This window comes from Podarcis filfolensis (genome assembly GCF_964270895.1).
Source record: "Podarcis filfolensis genome assembly, chromosome: 13".
In the NCBI taxonomy this organism is placed as follows: domain Eukaryota; kingdom Metazoa; phylum Chordata; class Lepidosauria; order Squamata; family Lacertidae; genus Podarcis; species Podarcis filfolensis.
Window position 1 is genome coordinate 10995209 of NC_139615.1, and position 22689 is coordinate 11017897.

At 43.3% G+C, this 22689-nt stretch overlaps 1 long non-coding RNA gene across 1 annotated transcript; it reads right to left on the reverse strand.

The window, feature by feature from the left end:
- Nucleotides 1-1591: 1591 nt before the first annotated feature.
- Nucleotides 1592-7026, reverse strand: LOC310747207. Its single transcript, XR_014540898.1, has 4 exons — nucleotides 6808-7026; nucleotides 6373-6600; nucleotides 3968-4094; nucleotides 1592-1801 (listed from the first exon to the last, which is right to left on the reverse strand). It is a non-coding gene; the product is annotated as an uncharacterized lncRNA (long non-coding RNA).
- Nucleotides 7027-22689: the final 15663 nt, after the last annotated feature.

Here is a 22689-nt window from a genome sequence, read left to right on the forward strand (position 1 = left end):
TGATTGGCTTCCTTGAGGTGTGATGACACAAGCTGGAAACTGAATCTTGAGAGTGGCAGTGGGCAAACAATCTTTGGCCGTTACTACTGGATTCTTACCTTCTTCTTCATCCTTACCTAAACATAAAATATCTTTACTGCCTGGCTCCCTTCATTTACTTGCACAAACCTTTTGAAATGGCTCAGCCTCTTTGCTAGTGCAGTTAGGCATATAGTGAAGACAAAGTATCTCAGATCCAATCTGCTGCAATTTTATGGCTGTCTAACATGAACTTAATAGACGGTCACCCAAAATAGGGACAATATGGCTTGGGGCATGGTCAAATCTGGAGCACAGCCCTGCTGGATAGACTCATGGACTCATTATAAGACAGCTTCTCAAATTTTTGTGTTCCTTTTCATATCTTCTCTCTGTACCCCATCACCTCCTCCTCAGGAGATGTTCAGGGCCTCTTGGGGGGCATTTCTTTGGATGCAGGAGAAGAAGAGAAACGGAATGTATAGGCATTCAAAGTTTTTGCATATAATCCATGGCTTCTTAAATAAACATAGTCCTGTTTCATTTACATCTCATATGCAACAATGCTGGATATCAAGAACATAGATGATAACACCAGTGATCCCCCCCCCCGAGGGGATGCAGGGAGATGCATAACCCTAAACATTTTGTGAATCTAAGTTTGGCCTTATTAAGGGGCAGAATTTCAATATGAGTAGGAAAACGAGAGTACCACTAAACATTTTCTCTCCTTTTTATAAAATAAGCACTGGATAAGACAATTCTCTTCTGTTATTTTCATCATTTCATTTAACTTCCCTTCTTGGAAAAACACACAGTGAAATTACCATACCAACAAGTCTACAGAGTCTAAATACAGAAATGACAAACTATACTGTTATTTACGTCTTTCGCCGTATCAGCTGCTCTCTGTTATTCAGCTCAGGCCTCACCACAATAATGTAGCATTTAGGGGAAAAGATGCAACCCAGCAGCCCAGCACTGGAAGCCAAGATGGAGAAGATCTCCACAGCCACCATGTATTTTCCTCTGGTGCTCAAGTATGTGGGAATAAAGGAGAACCAAACACTGCAGAAGACCAGCATGCTGAAGGTGATGAATTTAGCTTCATTGAAGCTGTCAGGCAGCTTCCTGGCTAAGAAGGCCACAGTGAAGCTGATAATGGCCAGGAAGCCCATGTAGCCTAAAACGCAATAGAACATGAGAACTGACCCTTCATTACATAAGAATATAATTTCTTCAGTCATTGAGTGCATGTCCACATCTGGGAATGGGGCAGAGGTTGCCAGCCAGAAGGCACAGATTCCCACTTGAATCAAAGAGCAGGAAAGGACGATGGAGTAAGCCAGTTTTTTGCCTACCCACTTCCTGATTGTGGAATCTGGCTTGGTAGCCATGAATGCCAAAACCACTGAAATAGTCTTGGCCAAGATGCTGGAGAGGGCCACAGAGAAGACAATGCCAAAAGCTGTTTGTCGGAGAAGGCAGGTTGCCTCCGTAGGTGTTCCAATGAACATCAAAGTGCAGAGGAAACACAAGAGAAGGGACACAAGGAGAATGTAAGTGAGGCTTCTGTTATTGGCTTTGACGATGGCAGTGTCCCGGTGCTTAATGAAAATGCCAAGTACCATAGCTGTGATAAGAGAGAATAAAAGTGCAGAGAAAGTTGAAACAATGGCCAAAGTTTCCCCAAAGCCTAGGACGTGTGGTTTCTTGGGAATGCACTGATTCTGCTCATCATTTGGATATTGCTCTGGAGGACATCTGGCACAGGTTTCCAATCCTGAAAAAAGGTGGTAGGACAATTGGAAACAATCCAGAATATGCTTATGAGTTTTTTTAAAATCATGAGTTCCCTTACCGTAGTGTTTCCATGAGGATAAGTTTCAAAACTTCTAGTCGAAATGCTTGTGCCCTAGAAGCTTTGAAGATAAACTTCCCAAGGCACCTTGTTCTTAGAATAACGACCCCAATTCTTTTCCATCCTCCCTCCCCCAAAAACCTTGGTTTCTTCCAGGGCAGAATGCATGTACAATTTTTATGTCTTTTTGCATCAAAACAGAGGGGCGGATCTACACTCATGGTGTATATCATGAAAATGTGTTATTAAAATGTGGCAGCACAGCAGTGAGCCACCATCAATGAGAAACTGCATTAAACATTAGAGAATATTACCTAACAACAAGAAAACTAGCGCTAATACACCCAGGAACCTCACCAAAATGCTGGAGAGGGTGCACCTCCACAGGCACATACCTACACATGTGGTGGGAATGCCCCAAAATCCAACTATTCTGGACAACAGCCATACAAGAAATGTAAAATAACTAAGCAAGTATTAGAAATCACACCAGAACTGGCCCTACTAAACAGATTCCAAGACAACAATGCCCACTCACATCACAAAGAACTCATAACCCACCTACTCTCAGCAACCACAAACATCATAGTCAGACACTGGAAAGACCTGTCAGGAGTAAGCATGGACCAATTGTACCAAATAGTATGGGAAACAGCGCAACTAGAAAAATTAACCAATAAACTGAAAGTGATACAATGACAAATAGAAGAAGATACCTTCACTCCGGTATGGCTCCTCTTTATCACATACACAGCCCAACAAGACAATGACAAGAATCCACCAACAGCATATGAATCAATATGGTTACCTGATCCAAAACACCCACCTACTCCCACTCACACACGAAAACAAAGTTCACCACAAGCAACCACAAACAAGCAACTGCACCCTAGGCCAACCGCAATCTCTCTCAGCACCAAAGGAACACATGCAAATAGCAAAGAGCACCTGCACAATGTACACTGACACAAAACCCCACACATACATTAAGCAAAATAGAAATATCGCCTCCCGACCCCACCCCCACGCACCATGGCCCCCTCCACCTCTTCCCCCCTTTTCTCTTCCTAATGTAACCCTAATGTCTCAACAAATGAACTGACCTATGGAAAATGTAACTTGAAAAAAAGAGACACTGCACATACCTTTGTAAACCAAGAAAACTTCAATAAATATATATATATTTTAAAAAATTAGAGACTATTGAATGCAGTAATGTATAGAATGGGACGCAGGTGGCGCTGTGGGTTAAACCACAGAGCTTAGGACTTGCCAATCAGAACGTCGGCAGTTCGAATCCCCATGACGGGGGGAGCTCCTGTTGCTCGGTCCCTGCCCCTGCCAACCTAGCAGTTCGAAAGCACGTCAAAGTGCAAGTAGATAAATAGGTACCGCTCCGGCGGGAAGGTAAAGGACGTTTCCATGCGCTGCTCTGGTTTGCCAGAAGCGGCTTTGTCATGCTGGACACATGACCCTGAAGCTGTACGCCGGCTCCCTTTGCCAATAAAGTGAGATGAGCGCCGCAACCCCAGAGTCAGCCACGACTGGACCTAATGGTCAGGAGTCCCTTTACCTTTACTTGTAATGTTTAGAATATCACTGTATGTAGGTACACTGATGGAAAATCTTTACATTACAGATTACGGTCACATCCTCATGGTATACTCTCTTGAAGGTTAAGATAATTTCTTCATAGTGGCAGCTTTTACAGAGACAGAAGGGAGATTATTCTACTACAGTGGTACCTCGGGTTAAGTACTTAATTCATTCCGGAGGTCCGTTCTTAACCTGAAACTGTTCTTAACCTGAAGCACCACTTTAGCTAATGAGGCCTCCTCCTGCTGCTGCCACGCCGCTGGAGCACAATTTCTGTTCTCATCCTGAAGCAAAGTTCTTAACCCAAGGAACTATTTTTGGGTTAGCGGAGTCTGGAAGCTAAAGCGTATGTAACCTGAAGCGTATGTAACCCAAGGTACCACTGTATTGTTAATAAACAATATTAATTGAGACCATACAGAGCAAACCTCATTGCCAATTTGCTCAGAATTTACTATAATAGCTTGTATATGGTGATATGGCATCTCTCACCCTTCTCATTTGAGAACATCCCACGAGGACATGGATCACAATCATAACAACAAAACTTCTTCCCCTCCTTCTTTTTCTTCTCATAACCAGGAAGGCAGTTGGCATTACATAATGAAAGCGGTGGCACCTATCCAAAGGGACATGAAGGGGTTAATATTAAGACAATATTTTAGGGGATTCATGTAACATCAGGTGATCTACCAGTAAGTAGGAGGGCCAGAAATGTTAACTATAGGTTTTCTATGTGCCAAAGCTGCACATACACAGTGGGAGAAAAAGTTATAGTTCTAAGCATCATACAAACACAAGAAGATTACAATGTTCATATCTAGATTGACCATTGCTACAACCATCAGATAATTTGATCTACCGTATTTTTCGCTCGATAACACGCACCTGACCATAACACGCACATCGTTTTTAGAGGAGGAAAACAAGGGAAAAAACATTCTGAATGAAACAGTGGATGTATCATTTTTGTGCTTCATGCTGTGGCCACAGACATGTGATCTGATGGTGAATTTGGGGTGACCCAATGCAAAAATCCTGAGAATCCCTGTGGATCCATGCTTTGTAACCACGTTTTTGCACCATTGCAGCCCCAGGCAACAGTGGGTGTGTGATTTGGGGGGGGGGCAGGCTGTAGCCATGGACATGCTATGTGCTCTGATGGTGAATTTGGGGTGACCCAATGCAAAGATCCTGAGGATCCATGTTTTGTAACCACGTTTTTGCACCATTGCAGCCCCAGGCAACAGTGGGTGCGTGATTTGGGGGGGGGGCAGGCTGTAGCCATGGACATGCTATGTGATCTGATGGTGAATTTGGGGTGACCCAATGCAAAGATCCTGAGGATCCATGTGGATCCATGCTTTTTAACCACATTTTTGCACCATTGCAGCCCCAGGCAACAGTGCGTGTGTGATTTTTGGGGGGCAGGCTGTAGCCATGGACATGCTATGTGATCTGATGGTGAATTTGGGGTGACCCAATGCAAAGATCCTGAGGATCCATGTGGATCCATGCTTTTTAACCACATTTTAAGTGGGGAAGGAAGGAAAAATACAGAATGGACAAGGAGCACGAGAGGGGTGTGCAGAGAAGCAGCTGGCTAAGAATGCAGGAGAGGGGTATAACGGGAGGGAGGAAAGGAAGGCAAAAGTTTTCCCTCACCTACCCACCCAAGCCAGCCAGCGCTCTCTCTCTCTCTCTCTCTCTCTCTCTCTCTCTCTCTCTCCCTCCTGCATGTTTTCAGCAGCACCGGAGCACAGAGACGACACTCTGCTTGCCTGGAGGGGAGGGGCTTTCCCTGCTCTTTGTTCCGTTTGAGCAAACACAGCAAGGAAACAGAGGCGGGTGGGCAGTAAGACCCTGAGGCAGAATGCAGGAAAGCAGCCACTTCCTCTTTTCAGGTTTCCCTTCTCCGAGACGCGCGATTTGATTTTTGCCTGATTTTTTTTGCCATTTGGCTCCAGGGACCACACATTCGCTCAATAACACGCACAGACATTTCCCCTTCCTTTTTAGGAGAAAAAATCTGCGTGTTATAGAGGGAAAAATACGGTAATACACTACTGCTTATTTCTTTTTATGGTACTACAGCCTCCTGCTCTTTGCTGCTGTAGTTTCACTTGATGTCTCCTTAGTGAGCTTCAAGGAGTTGGAATTTGGAGGTAGTGAATTTCTGTGGTTTTGCTCCTATTTGGACAGCCCTATCACTTATACCATTGGAAAAAAGAGAGGCAGCGAAGATGGTGCACAGATGTATTGGGGTTGTGGTGGACTGGTTTTAGAAAACCAACTTCATAAAAAGCAGGGAACTACAATACAACGCGTACATAAAATAAGTTGCGACTTTTTCAAAAAGAAATATTTCCAACATTTTTCCAATGACCTTTTTAAAAAATATATGATTTTGTAGGCAACTAGTGCTGATAAGCCTTGGATTGAATAAATCAGAAACATGAGGCTTTGAGAGGAGCCTGCATGCCTTGTCCACAGCCGATGGAGTATATGGATGAGCAGCCAGGCTAGAAACCACTCCAAGCAAGGCATGATTTTGGGAGCTCCCCCTGGGCCTGTGGCAGGAGCCAACCTGACACACAATTACATACATCCCGGCTTCTAGCATTCCAACTTGACACTAGAGTTACAAGAGGCACCAGAAGATTACAATGTTAGCAATCTACCTAATGCTACTAACTGGAAAAGCGCTTTGGACCAACAAGCATGTTGGACAACACTGTCTGATAGCCATCGGTCCTTCTTGGTGTGACATGTCTTCTGTGCATATTGCTCTTTTTGATGACGTGGTTCATTTGTTATTAATAAAATTATTAGTAGCAGCATTATTACTAGTGGTGGCAGCAGTTGGGCAGCCCCTCCCCCCACAGTGATTTCCTTACCTGAGTGAAGACTCTGTGCCATTGGATTCCGTTCCCATTAATGATGAGTTCTTTCCCAGGAGGGGCCTGAGGATCCAGCTTTCCGACTTTGACCCCGACATAGGAATTATTTGGGAAAGTGACCAGGTTTGCAATATCAAAGCCAGCTGCTATTTCTCCATGTTCATTCAATGTGATTTCATCCCCAGCACTGTTGTTGAATGAGATCCTTTGTAGCAATGAGTGGACCTAGGTGGAAAGAGAATCAGAAGGCCTAGAAGATGTTGTAATAGTCTTAAATCCCAGAAGGATTTAAGTTATTTTTCTACAAGAGTTATCCACTTCAAGCAATCTTCTTTTATTACCATCGTAGACGAGCATAAGTAAGGTGGGGTACTGTCATTTAAAATCTGTAAAATGGTTTGGAAAGCTAAAAAGTATTTAAACAGAAGGTACCGTATTTTTCCGTGTATAAGACGATGCTGGTCTTATATGCGGATAGGCATATGCCCATGCACCCACAAATTGTTCAATGAGGGGGTCAGACCGCCCTCAATATTCTGCAGCCAGAAGGGCTCTGGTGGGCCTGCCTCCTACAGCAGTGGGCTCCTATGGGGCAGTGGGAAGGGGCGATGAAGCCCCTTATAGACTCTGAAGGCCATTAGGAGATACCCTAAAAAGGCCTCTGAAAAGCCCGGAGGGGGCAGCTGGGGCTCCTCCCAGTGTGTAACATCACAGGAGCGCGTGACATCACACACGTGCACGGGACACCCACAATGTGGGGAGGAACATGGTGCAGGTGGCCCCAAGCGTCATTTTTGACAGCTTCAGATACATTCCACTTGGCCAATTGATGCCATTAACCTCATACAACAAGTTGTCTAATTCAGTGGTTCACTATTAGAGGTCTGGGGACCCCAGAGTTTCCACAGAACACACCCAGGGGGTCTGCAGTACCATCCCCTGCTGGGGTACTCACTTTTCTTGTTAATTGCACAGGGAAAACCTTCCACGGATCATTCAGCCTCTGCTTGCGGCCAATTCCTGCTTTCTGGCAGGGGAAAAACTTGTGAAAGAGTCGATGGACGGCAAGTGAGGTGGGATTGGGGGAAAAACCTTGGACACATTTCCTTAGTGCTCTTTAAATTGGAAAGTGGGAGGGAGAAAAAGTTTTGTAGTTCTTTATCTCCTTGACCTCTGAAGGGCAGGTGTTACCCAGGGAAGGCGTCACTACCAAGAAGGCCCTCTGCCTGTTTCCTACTTAGATAGATGATAGATAGATGATTAGATAGATAGATAGATGATAGATAGATAGATAGATGATAGATGATAGATGATAGATAGATGATTAGATAGATAGATAGATGATAGATAGATAGATAGATGATAGATGATAGATGATAGATGATAGATGATAGATGATAGATAGATAGATAGAGCTAGATATATGCATAAAGGTTTCGAAGCTGCTAGAAATGTCAAAATTTGTTCATTTGTACTATGTTTTAATAAAATTGAATTGGTCTCTGCTCCAACTAAATCTTTGTCATTTTTGCATGGTAAAATCACAAATTTTATGGTCTGTTTTTTAGTAGACTAAAAATCCTCTACTTATTTGGGGCTACCCTACATTTTCTTCTTAAAATTGCTTTGCTACCTTAGAGTTATCAAAATTTTCAAAAGCAGGGGTTCCATGGTTTAGCTTTTGAAAAATAGTGGATCCTCACTAATTAGCTAATTAGGAACCACTGGTCGAATTAAATGCCAGCTGAAATACTGGAACAGTGCCAGTTCTATATAGCAGCGTATTTTTAGAACAATTATTAACCTTTCAAGTAGTTGCTGCTATTCTGACACTTATGAAAGTCTGTGTAATCTAAAGTCTGTTTAGTGTAATTGTAGGAAATAAAAAAAATTAAGGTTAATCTTTCATGTATATATTACTTTCAGTTATTTACTTATAGATGAATGCCAACTCACATTATAGATCAATACAGCACACAACACTGAATACTTTGCAAGATGAACACTTTATAAGTTACCTGCCAAGGCTCTACATTCTGAGAAGAGAGTCTGTCTCCACCCTTTATCCTTTTGCTGATGGCTTCAGAGGAATACCTAATATGTAAGGCATGTGCCAGAGCATAGACAGCATTATAGATACTGTAGCTGTGACCGGTCATGCTCATTTCAAAATATGGTGCAGGAAGGCTCTCCAGCATCTCCTCTCCAGTACATATGTCTGCTGACCCAGTGGAATTTGAAAGTGAACACATGAATGCTTGTTCCCAGAAATCGTTGCTAAAACCATCCGCATCTGCCCAGGAAGGCTTTACATTCCTCAGAAAGTCTGAGAAGTCTTGAATGTCCTTGGAGTGAATGGCAAAGGAGAACGCACCATGGCATATTTGTATATTTATTTCAATAGGTTTTTTAAAAAAAGCTAACGAGAAATCAATTTGGGCTGTTGTAATCCATACTTTTCCTACATGTTGCTTCCTCTTAGATGGAGGCAATAGCAGCTGAATCATATTCCTTGCCTCTATAGCAATAGTTACCCACAAAATAGATTCTCCATATATAACAACCACATTTGCTTTGCTTGATATGAAAGCTGGGGTCAAAATCCCTGTGTCATCCAGCATATCCAGTATGTTACCAGTGAAATGTGGAAGTTCTTCATTTTTATCTGTGAATTCTGAACAGATTCCATTCTGGAAAAGCATTGGTTCAATGATCTGCAAGAAATGTTCTCCAGCTTCATTATTTGGAGTGATGAGCCCGACCCATTTCCATCCGAAATGCAGAAGTAACTGGATAATTCCCTTGTACTGAAGATCTTCATTGGGGACCATGCGGTAGAAGAAACCACGTTTGATTTGATCATTTGTGGCTGGTTCAAATGAACCATATGAAATCTGAAAATGAAAAAAATCAAACCTTTCCATGTGAAAACAAAAATTCAAAACACACGCATTTATCTGAGTATAAATCCTGTATATCCCATATTTACTAATCTTCGCCATGGCCAACCCCCATTTACATAGAAAATATATTGCTCAAAAACCAAACAAACAATATTGCTCATTTAATTTTGTAGATATTAATTCCTATTATTATGGGAGTCATCACAGCTGCATACTTGTACACACAGATTCTCTCCAGGAACAGGAGAGCTTTTATCCTTGCACTGCCTTCAACAATACTCTAAAGTGGACCAGGAGAAATACAAGCAATTGATCAGGATCTTTTTGTCTATAATCTTTAAAACACTTTTAGAGAGAGGTTGATGGCATTTCTACTAAGAACTCTTGTGGGAGGATCTCCTGGAAATCCTGTATGTATCCTGTATATTGTTCATTTTATTTTTCTTTGACCACAATAAACCATATCCTATAAAAGTAAAATACCAGCAAAAATTAAGGCAACTAATATGAAGTCTAGTAATGCAGCAGAAGAACACCATGTGGTAACACTATATCCCTCCCCAAATGCCTCAAAAATAACAAGAAATTTGTTTTCGATTAGCTTCTGAAAATGGACAGTACTAAACATCATCATTCGTACACAGGGAGTGGATCTTATGATTCCTAGGGTGAGAGACATTGTTGTCTCAAGTTACTTATGGCTTTGTAAGCCAGCTTCAGGGGGACGTGGGTGGCGCTGTGGTCTAAACCACTGAGCCTCTTGGGCTTGCCGATCAGAAGTCCGGTGGTTCGAATCCCCGCGACGGGGTGAGCTCCAGTTGTTTGGTCCCAGCTCCTGCCAACCCAGCAGTTTGAAAGCACGCCAAAAAGTGCAAGTAGATAAATAGGTACTGCTCCAGCGGGAAGGTAAACGGTGTTTCCGTGCACTGCTCTGGTTTCGCCAGAAGCGGCTTAGTCATGCTGGCCACATGACCCGGAAAAACTGTCTGTGGACAAACGCCGGCTCCCTTGGCCTGTAAGGGAAGATGAATGCAGCAATCCCAGAGTCGTCTGTGACTGGACTTAAATGTCAGGGGTCCTTTACCTTTACCCTTTTTTTAAAAGCAAGCTTCATCACTACGAATTGGGACTGGTATACCTCTCATGCAGCTAGGGCAGTGCTTTCAGGAATGATGTAATGGGAAATTTATAAAACTGGAATATTCAAACAATTTTCCATTAAATATACTGTACACACATTCTATAGAACCTGGGTCATTTCATGTACATTGTTGGGTACTAATATTATACCCCCCAAAATATTTCCATATATGACAACCCATTTCCCTTTTCCATTTTACCACTTCATATTTATGTATCAACAGATTCCTATTGGAAGGAGAAAAGAGTGAATTGTAATATGAAATACCAATTTTTCAATACCCATATTCTACCTGTGGAATCTTGTAAAGACCTAAGACATCTGCCATGGATGAGGAGGTTTCAGAGCTAAGTCCCCCAATGACTCCTACTACATTTTTCTGAATGCCACATTTATAGTTGGGGACAAAGTGATGTGATTTAAAGAGCAGATCCAGAGTGGTTCGGTAGGCCATCTTTGAATCAGAATAGCTATCATAGATGTGGAATCCAAGAGTGACATTGGGCAAGATCTTGGGATTCTCATTGATCTCATCAACAGCAAACACCAAGGCAAGGAGGTGTTGGTAGGACTTGGTCGTCACTCTGCAAATAAAGTGCCTTATTATTTTATGGGCAATTAAACAGTGCACAACACCTAGATCTGAGGGATACAACTGCCTCGATTAAATTGTGTTGGAAATATAGAAATTGTTTTCTGCCTTTAGAGCTAATGTTTGGATCTCTCTTCCATCCAAAACAGATTTTTTTTACTTTTCTGAACACATAGATTGAGAAGTGATCTTCACTTGTTTTTTCAACCATGCTGCTCTTTATCACTAGCAATATGCACCGTTATTGACATCATTACTAAACCCCTTTTGTCAGTTGTTGTCCCTAGCAAAACAAACTGGCATGAAATGAAAATAAAGAAATTTAGATATAGCTATATGGGATTGACCGACAGTGGCAGACTTTGGTACTATGGCTCCCTGGGCAAGGCCAAAATTTTGCACCCACTTGGCACTTCCTGAAGGTGGGCAAAGCTGTGCCAGGCTTAAGGAAGGAGACATAAGGCTCGCTTGGGTAGGATCCAAGAGCCCCCCTCCCCCCTGGTTCCCAAAGCTGGGGAAGTGCTAACTAGGCTTTGGGAAGGAAGCAGGAGGACTCCAGGACCTTGTCAGAGCCCATGACTCCTTCCCAAAGCTAAGAGTCTTGCTTACCAGGTTAGGGGACAGCAATCCAATGGCTCTGTGTCCAATGTGTGCTCACTGTTCGCAGATTTAAAACATCACCCTTGTGACTTGGGAGGTCTAGCGAGTGATCTTTGCTTCACTGGAGGATAGAGAGATACCATGTATCTTGAAGCAGGTTATAAAATAGTCTTATAAAATCTTATTATTGGGTTTCATCTTACTTTGGGTTTCAAAGCAAACCAAATGCTTAATAGTCAGATATAACTGTTGAAAGAATAAATGAAATGATCTTAAGAGCCCTTTACTTACACTGGGCTGTTAATAAAGGCCCGAGATGGGTGTTCATGGAAGGAGATGCTGGGCAATAGGTAATAGATATGAGACATTATCCCACCAATGATAAGGTCACCTTGTTCATACCATTCATGTGGAACATGCACAGGACTATTTCTACTGCAAACGACAGTGGTCACTTTGGGCACCATATTGGGAAGCAGCAGAAGAAGCAGCAGCAACAACAACATCCTCATCACAACCATCCTTCTACACCTGGAATCTCCTTTACTTCTCTTTGTCATCAGCCTAACTTGAACAGGATGTATTTTGTGACCACTGACTCTGCCAATTCTGTACTTAAAGGGGCAGGCATCCACCTGCTCATTAACTTCAACACTGCCACAAAAAAGTCACTGAATGCTAGGATTTGAAATCTAACCAATACAATGAAAAGCAAAAGCTGGCCTCACCTCTCCTTAGCTTACCTTAGCTCTCTATGGAACACCGGGGTGCTTTTAATCATTTCAGATTTAATTATTTTTTCTTATTTCCCATTCAGCCTTCCGGAGCTTTTCCAGGTGAATTGATTACCATAATTTTAATAATTATAGAGAAGAGAATTACTTTTGCAATGTTGTTGGACTTGCAATGTGTTGCATCACTAGTAGGAGAACTGCCAAAGTAAACATGTTTGTCACATCGCAGAATCAAAGGTTAGGAAGAAACCTCCAAGGTCATCTTGTCCAATTTTCTTGCTATTGCAGGACATCCAGAACTAAAAGCAAACTGAGAAAAAGAAAAACGATCTACCTGTAGACAGGCATCCATATTTCACCTAAAAACTTCTCTATCAAAATGTGTTTAGAGGTGAGGCAACTGCATCCTTTCCCCATTTGTCTAATTTCCTACTACTATTGGCCCTGACCCCTTCATGGATCACTGCCTTGCCATGGCGAAGGGGCTTGAAGAACTCAGAGAAGCTATGAACTATGCCGAGCAGGGCACCCAAGATGAACAGGTGATAGTGGAGAGTTTTGACCAAACGTGATCCACCTGGAGGAGGAACCGGCAAGCCACTCCAGTATCCCTGCCAAGAAAACTCCATGGACAAAGACAACAGGCATATAAAAGTTATGACGCTGGAAGATGAGCCCCTCAGGTCGGAAGGCGTCCAACATGCTACTGGGGAAGAGCGGAGGACAAGTACAAGTAGATCCAGAGCTGATGAAGCGGCTGGGCTAAAGCCGAAAGGACGTTCAGTTGCGGATATGCCTGGAAGCGAAAGGAAAGTCCAATGCTGTAAAGAAAAATATTGCATAGGAACCTGGAATGTAAGAACCATGAACCTGGGTAAGTTGGATGTGGTCAAAAATGAGATGGCAAGAATAAATATTGACATCCTGGGCATCAGTGAACTAAAATGGACAGGAATGGGCGAATTCAGTTCGGATGACCATCATATCTACTACTGTGGGCAAGAAACCCGGAAAAGAAATGGAGTGGCCCTCATAGTCAACAAAAGAGTGGCGAAAGCTGTACTGGGATGCAATCTCAAAAATGATAGAATGATCTCGATACGAATCCAAGGCAGACCTTTTAACATAACAGTAATCCAAGTTTATGCACCAACTACTGGTGCTGAAGAAACTGAAATTGACCAATTCTATGAAGACTTACAACACCTTATAGAAGCGACACCAAAGAAGGATGTTCTTCTCATTATAGGGGATTGGAATGCTAAAGTAGGGAATCAAGAGATAAAAGGAACAACGGGCAAGTTTGGCCTTGGAGAGCAAAATGAAGCAGGGCAAAGGCTAATAGAGTTCTGTCAAGAGAACAAGCTGGTCATCACAAACACGCTTTTCCAACAACACAAGAGACGACTCTACACGTGGACATCACCAGATGGGCAGCATCGAAATCAGATTGATTATATTCTCTGCAGCCAAAGATGGAGAAGCTCAATACAGTCAGCAAAAACAAGACCTGGAGCTGACTGTGGCTCGGATCATCAGCTTCTTATAGCAAAATTCAAGCTTAAACTGAAGAAAGTAGGAAAAACCACTGGGCTGGTAAGATACAATCTAAATCAAATCCCTTATGAATACACAGTGGAAGTGAGGAACAGGTTTAAGGATTTAGATTTGCTAGACAGAGTGCCTGAAGAACTATGGATGGAGGCTCGCAACATTATACAGGAGGCAGCAACGAAAACCATCCCAATGAAAAGGAAATGCAAGAAAGCAAAGTGGCTGTCCAATGAGGCCTTACAAATAGCGGGGGAGAGAAGGCAAGCAAAATGCGAGGGAGATAGAGAAAGATACAGGAAATTGAATGCAGATTTCCAAAAAATAGCAAGGAGAGACAAGAAGGCCTTCTTAAACGAGCAATGCAAAGAAATAGAGGAAAACAACAGAATGGGAAGAACCAGAGATCTGTTCAAGAAAATTGGAGATATGAAAGGAACATTTCGTTCAAAGATTGCCATAATAAAGGACAAAAGTGGTAAGGACCTAACAGAAGCAGAAGACATCAAGAAGAGGTGGCAAGAATACACAGAGGAATTATACCAGAAAGAAATGGATGCCTCGTACACCCCAGGTAGTGGGGTTGCTGACCTTGAGCCAGACATCCTGGAGAGTGAAGTCAAATGGGCCTTAGAAAGCACTGCAAATAACAAGGCCAGTGGAAGTGATGGTATTCCAGCTGAACTATTTAAAATTTTAAAAGATGATGCTGTTAAGGTGCTACACTCAATATGCCAGCAAGTTTGGAAAACTCAGCAGTGGCCAGAGGATTGGAGAAGATCAGTATACATCCCAATCCCAAAGAAGGGCAGTGCTAAAGAATGCTCCAACTACCGCACAATTGCACTCATTTCACACGCTAGCAAGGTTATGCTTAAAATTCTACAAGGAAGGCTCAAGCAGTATGTGGACCGAGAACTCCCAGAAGTGCAAGCTGGATTTAGAAGAGGCAGAGGAACCAGAGACCAAATTGCAAACATGCGCTGGATTATGGAGAAAGCCAGAGAGTTCCAGAAAGACATCTACTTCTGCTTCATTGACTATGCAAAAGCCTTTGACTGTGTTGACCACAGCAAACTATGGCAAGTTCTTAAAGAAATGGGAGTGCCTGATCACCTCATCTGTCTCCTGAGAAATCTCTATGTGGGACAAGAAGCTACAGTTAGAACTGGATATGGAACAACTGATTGGTTCAAAATTGGGAAAGGAGTACGACAAGGCTGTATATTGTCTCCCTGCTTATTTAACTTATATGCAGAATTCATCATGCGAAAGGCTGGGCTGGATGAATCCCTAGCCGGAATTAAGATTGCTGGAAGAAATATCAACAACCTCAGATATGCAGATGACACAACCTTGATGGCAGAAAGTGAGGAGGAATTAAAGAACCTTTTATTGAGGGTAAAAGAGGAGAGCGCAAAATATGGTCTGAAGCTCAACATCAAAAAAACGAAGATCATGGCCACTGGTCCCATCACCTCCTGGCAAATAGAAGGAGAAGAAATGGAGGCAGTGAGAGATTTTACTTTCTTGGGTTCCATGATCACTGCAGATGGTGACAGCAGCCACGAAATTAAGAGACGCCTGCTTCTTGGGAGGAAAGCAATGACCAACCTAGACAGCATCTTAAAAAGTAGAGACATCACCTTGCCAACAAAGGTCCGTATAGTAAAAGCTATGGTTTTCCCAGTAGTGATGTATGGAAGTGAGAGCTGGACCATAAAGAAGGCTGATCGTCGAAGAATTGATGCTTTTGAATTATGGTGCTGGAGGAGACTCTTGAGAGTCCCATGGACTGCAAGAAGATCAAACCTATCCATTCTTAAGGAAATCAGCCCTGAGTGCTCACTGGAAGGACAGATCGTGAAGCTGAGGCTCCAATACTTTGGCCACCTCATGAGAAGAGAAGACTCCCTGGAAAAGACCCTGATGTTGGGAAAGATGGAGGGCACAAGGAGAAGGGGACGACAGAGGACGAGATGGTTGGATAGTGTCTTCGAAGCTACAAACATGAGTCTGCCTAAACTGCGGGAGGCAGTGGAAGACAGAAGTGCCTGGCGTGCTCTGGTCCATGGGGTCACGAAGAGTCGGACACGACTAAACGACTAAACAACAACAACAACAAATTGGCCCTGACACTCTCTGACATATGTAATATTGATTCCAGTTGCTAGATCTTGGAAACAATGATGGAAATGGTCCAAACCATATTAGGATATAGAGACCCTGGACCGAGTCCAGCTACTTTTGAAAGAACATGTATATACCGTTTGAAGCAGAGTGACATGCTTGGGAACATCTAAGAGAGTGTCAGTGCCTGGCTGGACGAGGAAGAGTAGTAGCAGCCGCTGGCCCAGGAGGCACCTGAGGGGGAAGGAGACTTTGAACCAGGTTCAGACAGGTGGGACAGAGAAGAATCATCAGCAGAGAGTGAACATGAAAGGGAGAGGCTTGAGGTAGCCACGGAGGTGATAGAGAAGGAATAGGGGGTGTCTTCTGCTCTGCCATACAGAACTGATTCATCTCCTTCCCCTTCCCCATTCTCAGTGCAGGAACAAAGAGTTGAGAAAAGACTGGAACAATTAAGAAGGGAGGTATAAATGGGGGGGGGGTGTGAAAGGGGCAGGAATTTAATTTCTGCAACTGACCTGCTTAGCTGATGGAAGTGCCATGTGATGTCTCATTGGTTACTGAGCTTTAAAGTTGATTACTCTCAAGCCCTGCCTTTGTCTGCTTACAGCGTTGAACCACAAATGGAAGGGCTTTCCTGGCAGCCTGACAGGCAGAGGCTTTTGAGTCCATGGCTCACTTCTCCAACTACATTCATTCTGTGGCACCCCTGTGAGGTTCAGGACCCAAGTTATGTTACCCCTTGCCTGCAGAGCTGGCAGCCTCCCACCATTTTTTAAACACCCACCCTTGTGGTGTTTTCCCTCAGCCTCCTCTCCTCTGCCCTCTCCTTGGGAGTCCTCCAGGAAGCTGATGCTGCTGACCCTGGTTTCTGAGCTGCCCCCTTACCCCAAACAGGGGTACCTCCTAACACAGCCCTACTGCTAGGAAGCACCCCCTGGCCAGTCCCAGAGACACCATTCATCTGGAGAGCATGTAGCCCAGGCTGTGGAAACTTTTGGGAGACCGAGTCACAAGAGGGCATGAGAGGAGGGAGGGAAGGAAAGAGGAATAGAGGCCAGTGTTGTCCGTGGCACCCCTGACCATCATTCAAGGCACCCCAGTGTAAGGCACTGATAGGCACTGTTATGCCGTCCAGATGTTTTTGGTCTACAGCTTCCATCATCCATGACAGCAATGGTCTGTTGTAAGCTGGTGGGAGCTGCAATTCAGCAACATCTGGAGGGCCACAGATTGATGACCTCTGGTGCAAATAAGAGTGGGGTGCAGAATAAGGCTCCACCGCTAGGGTGATATTGATCCACTAGGGGTATGTTAGGTATTAGAGACCTCTGAATCTGGTGCAGTCTCTACATATGGCAAGGTGAGTCACTTCCTGGCTCCCTGCACAGTCTTATGCCGATTGAGTTAAGAGATTCCAGAAGTGTAGAAATCCAGGTTTATACTGGGAATTCTAAAATTGGTTAGAGGTGTCTTTTTGTGCCTGGAATTTCTAGTGGAATGCCCATATGATTTTCAGTTTGGAGCACTTTTAAATGTTCTGCTTCCACATATAATGAACATCGTAAATGAATTCATACATACATGTAGGCTCCTCAAAATGAATCATACGAAACATGACCCATGATTTAATAGAATTACTGTTACCATGAAATTGTCACTTTCCATTCATTTCTAAAAATAATCAGTACATGTAGGGGAATGGTTGGGTTGGTAATGAACATAGAGCCATTTCTTGATTGGCTTCCTTGAGGTGTGATGACACAAGCTGGAAACTGAATCTTGAGAGTGGCAGTGGGCAAACAATCTTTGGCCGTTACTACTGGATTCTTACCTTCTTCTTCATCCTTACCTAAACATAAAATATCTTTACTGCCTGGCTACCTTCATTTACTTGCGCAAACTTTTTGAAATGGCTCAGCCTCTTTGCTAGTGCAGTTAGGCATATAGTGAAGACAAAGTATCTCAGATCCAATCTGCTGCAATTTTATGGCTGTCTAACATGAACCAGATAGACGGTCACCCAAAATAGGGACAATATGGCTTGGGTCAAATCTGGAGCACAGCCCTGCTGGATAGACTCATGGACTCATTATAAGACAGCTTCTCAAATTTTTGTGTTCCTTTTCATCTCTTCTCTCTGTACCCCATCACCTCCTCCTCAAGAGATGTTCAGGGCCTCTTGGGGGGCATTTCTTTGGATGCAGGAGAAGAAGAGAAACGGAATGTATAGGCATTCAAAGTTTTTGCATATAATCCATGGTTTCTTAAATAAACATCCCGTTTCATTTACAGCTCATACGCAACTATGCTGGATATCAAGAACACAGATGATAACACCAGTGACCCCCCCCCCCGAGGGGACACAGGGAGATGCATAACCCTAAACATTTTGTGAATCTAAGTGTGGCCTTGTTAAGGGGTAGAATTTCAATATGAGTAGGAAACTGAGAGTACCACTAAACATTTTCTCTCCTTTTTATAAAATAAGCACTGGATAAGACAATTCTCTTCTGTTATTTTCATCATTTCATTTAGCTTCCCTTCTTGAAGAAAACACAGTGAAATTACCATGCCAACAAGTCTACAGAGTCTAAATACAGAAATGACAAACTATACTGTTATTTATGTCTTTCTCCGAATCAGCTGCTCTCTGTTATTCAGCTCAGGCCTCACCACAATAATGTAGCATTTAGGGGAAAAGATGCAACCCAGCAGCCCAGCACTGGAAGCCAAGATGGAGAAGATCTCCACAGCCACCATGTATTTTCCTCTGGTGCTCAAGTATGTGGGAATGAAGGAGAACCAAACACTGCAGAAGACCAGCATGCTGAAGGTGATGAACTTAGCTTCATTGAAGCTGTCAGGCAGCTTCCTGGCTAAGAAGGCCACAGTGAAGCTGATAATGGCCAGGAAGCCCATGTAGCCTAAAACGCAATAGAACATGAGAACTGACCCTTCATTACATAAGAATATAATTTCTTCACTGCTTGAGTGCATGTCCACATCTGGGAATGGGGCAGAGGTTGCCAGCCAGAAGGCACAGATTCCCACTTGAATAAAAGAGCAGGAAAGGACGATGGAGTAAGCCAGTTTTTTGCCTACCCACTTCCTGATTGTGGAATCTGGCTTGGTAGCCATGAATGCCAAAACCACTGAAATAGTCTTGGCCAAGATGCTGGAGAGGGCCACAGAGAAGACAATGCCAAAAGCTGTTTGTCGGAGGAGGCAGGTTGCCTCCGTAGGTGTTCCAATGAACATCAAAGTGCAGAGGAAACACAAGAGAAGGGACACAAGGAGAATGTAAGTGAGGCTTCTGTTATTGGCTTTGACGATGGCAGTGTCCCGGTGCTTAATGAAAATGCCAAGTACCATAGCTGTGATAAGAGAGAATAAAAGCGCAGAGAAAGTTGAAACAATGGCCAAAGTTTCCCCAAAGCCTAGGACGTGTGGTTTCTTGGGAATGCACTGATTCTGCTCTTCATTTGGATATTGCTCTGGAGGACATCTGGCACAGGTTTCCAATCCTGAAAAAAGGTGGTAGGACAATTGGAAACAATCCAGAATATGCTTAAGAGTTTTTTTTAAATCATGAGTTCCCTTACCGTAGTGTTTCCACGAGGATAAGTTTCAAAACTTCTAGTCGAAATGCTTGTGCCCTAGAAGCTTTGAAGATAAACTTCCCAAGGAACCTTGTTCTTAGAATAAAGACCCCAATTCTTTTCCATCCCGTCTCCCCCAAAACCTTGGTTTCTTCCAGGGCAGAATGCATGTACAATTTTTATGTCTTTTTGCATCAAAACAGAGGGGCGGATCTACACTCATGGTGTATATCATGAAAATGTGTTATTAAAACGTGGCAGCACAGCAGTGAGCCACCATCAATGAGAAACTGCATTAAACATTAGAGAATATTACCTAAGAACAAGGAAACTAGCGCTAATACACCCAGAAACCTCACCAAAATGCTGGAGAGGGTGCACCTCCACAGGCACATACCTACACATGTGGTGGGAATGCCCCAAAATCCAACTATTCTGGACAACAGCCATACAAGAAATGTAAAATAACTAAGCAAGTATTAGAAATCACACCAGAACTGGCCCTACTAAAGAGATTCCAAGACAACAATGCCCACTCACATCACAAAGAACTCATAACCCACCTACTCTCAGCAACCACAAAATCATAGTCAGACACTGGAAAGACCTGTCAGGAGTAAGCATGGACCAATTGTACCAAATAGTATGGGAAACAGCGCAACTAGAAAAATTAACCAATAAACTGAAAGTGACACAATGACAAATAGAAGAAGATACCTTCACTCCGGTATGGCTCCCCTTTATCACATACACAGCCCAACAAGACAATGACAAGAATCCACCAACAGCATATGAATCAATATGGCTAACCTGATCCAAAACACCCACCTACTCCCACTCACACACGAAAACAAAGTTCACCACAAGCAACCACAAACAAGCAACTGCACCCTAGGCCAACCCCAATCTCTCTCACCACCAAAGGAACACATGCAAATAGCAAAGAGCACCTGCACAATGTACACTGACACAAAACCCCACACATACATTAAGCAAAATAGAAATATCGCCTCCCGACCCCACCCCCACGCACCATGGCCCCCTCCACCTCTTCCCCCCTTTTCTCTTCCTAATGTAACCCTAATGTCTCAACAAATGAACTGACCTATGGAAAATGTAACTTGAAAAAAAGAGACACTGCACATACCTTTGTAAACCAAGAAAACTTCAATAAAAATATATATTTTTTAAAAAATTAGAGAATATTGTATGCAGTAATGTTTAGAATGGGACGCGGGTGGCGCTGTGGGTTAAACCACAGAGCTTAGGACTTGCCAATCAGAACATCGGCGGTTCAAATCCCCGTGACGGGGGGAGCTCCTGTTGCTCGGTCCCTGCCCCTGCCAACCTAGCAGTTCGAAAGCACGTCAAAGTGCAAATAGATAAATAGGTACCGCTCCAGCGGGAAGGTAAAGGGCGTTTCCATGCGCTGCTCTGGTTCACCAGAAGCGGCTTTGTCATGCTGGACGCATGACCCTGAAGCTGTACGCCGGCTCCCTCGGCCAATAAAGTGAGATGAGCGCCGCAACCCCAGAGTCAGCCACGACTGGACCTAATGGTCAGGAGTCCCTTTACCTTTACTTGTAATGTTTAGAATATCACTGTATGTAGGTACACTGATGGAAAATCTTTACATTACAGATTACGGTCACATCCTCATGGTATACTCTCTTGAAGGTTAAGATAATTTCTTCATAGTGGCAGCTTTTACAGAGACAGAAGGGAGATTATTCTACTACAGTGGTACCTCGGGTTAAGTACTTAATTCATTCCGGAGGTCCGTTCTTAACCTGAAACTGTTCTTAACCTGAAGCACCACTTTAGCTAATGAGGCCTTCTGCTGCTGCTGCCACGCCGCTGGAGCACAATTTCTGTTCTCATCCTGAAGCAAAGTTCTTAACCCAAGGTACTATTTCTGGGTTAGCGGAGTCTGTAAGCTGAAGCGTATGTAACCTGAAGCGTATGTAACCCAAGGTACCACTGTATTGTTAATAAACAATATTAATTGAGACCATACAGAGCAAACCTCATTGCCAATTTGCTCAGAATTTACTAAAATAGCTTGGATATGGTGATATGGCATCTCTCACCCTTCTCATCTGAGAACATCCCACGAGGACATGGATCACAATCATAACAACAGAACTTCTTCCCCTCCTTCTTTTTCTTCTCATAACCAGGAAGGCAGTTGGCATTACATAATGAAAGGGGTGGCACCTATCCAAAGGGACACAAAGGGGTTAATATTAAGAAAAAAGTTTAAGGGGATTCATGTAACATCAGGTGATCTACCAGTAAGTAGGAGGGCCAGAAATGTTAACTGTAGGTTAACTGTAGGTGCCAAAACAGCACATACACAGTGGGAGAAAAAGTTATAGTTCTAAGCATCATACAAACACAAGAAGATTACAATGTTCATATCTAGATTGACCATTGCTACAACCATCAGATAATTTGATCTAATACACTACTGGTTATTTCTTTTTATGGTACTACAGCCTCCTGCTCTTTGCTGCTGTAATTTCACTTGATGTCCCCTTAGTGAGCTTCAAGGAGTTGGGATTTGGAGGTAGTGAATTTCTGTGGTTTTGCTCCTATTTGGACAGCCCTATCACTTATACCATTGGAAAAAAGAGAGGCAGCGAAGATGGTGCACAGATGTATTGGGGTTGTGGTGGACTGGTTTTAGAAAACCAACTTCATAAAAAGCAGGGAACTACAATACAATGCGTACATAAAATAAGTTGCGACTTTTTCAAAAAGAAATATTTCCAACATTTTTCCAATGACCTTTTTAAAAAATATATGATTTTGTAGGCAACTAGTGCTGATAAGCCTTGGATTGAATAAATCAGAAACATGAGGCTTTGAGAGGAGCCTGCATGCCTTGCCCACAGCCGATGGAGTATATGGGTGTGCAGCCAGGCTAGTAACCACTCCGAGCAAGGCATGATTTGGGGGGCTCCCCCTGGGCCCGGGCCTGTGGCAGGGGCCAACCTGACACACAATTACGTACATCCCGGCTTCTAGCATTCCAACTTGACACTAGAGTTACAAGAGG